Source organism: Zingiber officinale, chromosome 4A (assembly GCF_018446385.1).
Source record: "Zingiber officinale cultivar Zhangliang chromosome 4A, Zo_v1.1, whole genome shotgun sequence".
In the NCBI taxonomy this organism is placed as follows: domain Eukaryota; kingdom Viridiplantae; phylum Streptophyta; class Magnoliopsida; order Zingiberales; family Zingiberaceae; genus Zingiber; species Zingiber officinale.
Window position 1 is genome coordinate 27,064,733 of NC_055992.1, and position 2,399 is coordinate 27,067,131.

Below are 2,399 nucleotides of genomic sequence, written 5' to 3' on the forward strand. Positions count from 1 at the left end.
GATCTAGGGTATACAGGTCCTCTATGGTATAACAACCTAGATCTTTAACATATCCCCCTTCCATAGCATATGTACCAACAATATGCACAGATCAAAGCCACAAGGTCTAGGTATACGGATCATATATGATATACCAATAGAAATACACAATCCAGGCATGGCATAAAAACCTAAGTATCAGATAATTTGGATACACATGCCAGAAACAAAAATCCAGAGCCTAATCCTAACCTCAGTAAAGCATGTTATGTCACTCTAGAAACAAAGATACTCATGGCAATAAGATACTCATGGCAACAAATCACGAGATATAAGCACGGATACATCACAGGCGACAAACCTAACATGCTATGGATATCAAACAGTGACATACCAAAGGCAAACATGTTCATTGCTTGTAGTTATAAAATACTATCATATCCAAATGACAATATCATAAAAGATAAGTCAAGAGGTACCCGCCTCCAATGTAGATCGTGTTGTATGTCCTCTAATCAGAGCTCTTGTCTCAAATCAAAACCCTGAAATAAATATACAATCAACGCTTAGGTTTATCGTAGATCGGATAATGCAAGCCGAAACCTCAATAAATCCAATCTTATGACCTCACCCTTTTCTTCCAAAACTCATCCAACACCTGATAATCATTTTCTGTTAACATAATCCACCTTAACAATTCCTCAAATAAATGATTACTAATGAATCTAAATCTGTAACTAAACTCTAGTTAAATCCACAACTGGAAATGAAATCAAATCTCCAATCTCAACAGATTAATAAATTCAAAATCAATTAAAGATTATCAACTAGATGTCTAATCGGATTCAGTTCCTTACCCAAACAAACATCCAACTTCCTTCTTCCCAACCTTGCTAGTTGATCCACATCACACAACCCTGCAGAAAAGAACCTTACTGTTGGAATTAAACGAATCAAGAACAAGACCAAGCAATGGAGTTTACGGATCAACCATCAACCCAACTCACCTTGCTGTTACCTTACTTAAACCCCTTACTCTGAAGAGGAGATGGAGCCTAGGTCACAAGAGGGGTCGGTGGCACTTGGCAGAAGCGAAGAGAACGACTACCGACACTAGTGCAGAGAGGAACAACACCATCGCTCCAATTCAGAGGCACGAGGAGGAAGGAGGAAAAGGAGAGAGTCGCGGTCGGCTGGCTAGGGCTCACAGACAGCGGCACTCAGCCTCATCTTGTCACCGTAATCTTGGCTCGGGCAGAGAGAAGAGCGGCTGTGAAGACGGCTAGGGCACCGGTGCTAGGCAGAGGGACGAGCTCGGTCGGCAGTGGCTCGGGGAATCCGGTGGCCGGCGCTCGAAGAAGAGAAGGGAGGTCGGCCGATCGAAAGGAGTCGGTGTCGGTGCACAAGGGTTTCGACCGGCCGTTGTCGCTAGGGTAGTGGAAAGGAAACTTTGCCCGGCGACCAGTGCTAAGGCTCACCACAGAGGAAGCAGCCGGCGGTTTGTGCGCGAGGAGAGAAGAAACGCCGTCTGTGCGGAGAAGGAAATCGCCGAGTGAGGCTAGGGTTCACGGCAGGGAGAGAATAATAAAATAAAGAAAACAAAAATAAAAGGAAAAGAAAAACTAAACTTTTCCTCATTTAAACGGGGCAGCCTAAACAGGCTTTCCCCCGGCCCCGTTTTCATCCCCGTTAACTCGTTCGTACGAGTTCCGAAAAATTCTCGAAAAATTTCCAAAAATTTCGGAAAATTCCCTTATTAATATTTCTCTATTTTACCGGTATTTTACAGTCATGCCTTCCTTCTGTAGTAGTGATATAAAAGGAGCTCAATCCTGCACACATTCACAAACCCTCACACACATTTCTTGTTTATGGTTCTTCTCCACCTCCCTTGCTAGAGACTTGACTTGGGCGTCTGAGTGGCTGAGCTAGGGCCCCGTCCCTGGCCTCCATTCTACTCCCCTTTTGAGCTTTGTAGGCATTCGAACCATCCTTCCTTCCTCCTATCCTATATGACTTCGTTGACCTCCTCAACATCAAAGACACATTACTGATGGCTCATCCTTCGGCGGTCTCAAGCAAGAATAATGGACATGTCTTCAAACTAGTTGTCTCCTCCCACGAGTGGCACTAACCCAGTAGCCTAAAAGAGATAAAGAGAATCACCAGAATTGACCAAATCAAATCACCAAATCAAGTCAAATTAGTATTAGAATTATTTTAATAATTTCATTATAATTATTAGAATAATTCTGTTATTGATTAATTGGTCAATTGACGAAGTACTTCTTAAACATTATATATTGTACTGCCCTTAGAGCAAATATCAATGAACAATAATATTAATTATTACTCTCATATTCTTTCTTGTCATCTTCTTATTCTTCTTCTTACATGATATCAGAGCCAATGCTCTTCTT

At 42.1% G+C, this 2,399-nt stretch overlaps 1 long non-coding RNA gene across 1 annotated transcript; it reads right to left on the reverse strand.

Annotated features, from left to right (window-relative positions):
- Nucleotides 1-461: 461 nt before the first annotated feature.
- LOC121973229 lies at nt 462-937 on the reverse strand. Its single transcript, XR_006109431.1, has 3 exons — nt 837-937; nt 606-637; nt 462-521 (listed from the first exon to the last, which is right to left on the reverse strand). It is a non-coding gene; the product is annotated as an uncharacterized LOC121973229 (long non-coding RNA).
- Nucleotides 938-2,399: the final 1,462 nt, after the last annotated feature.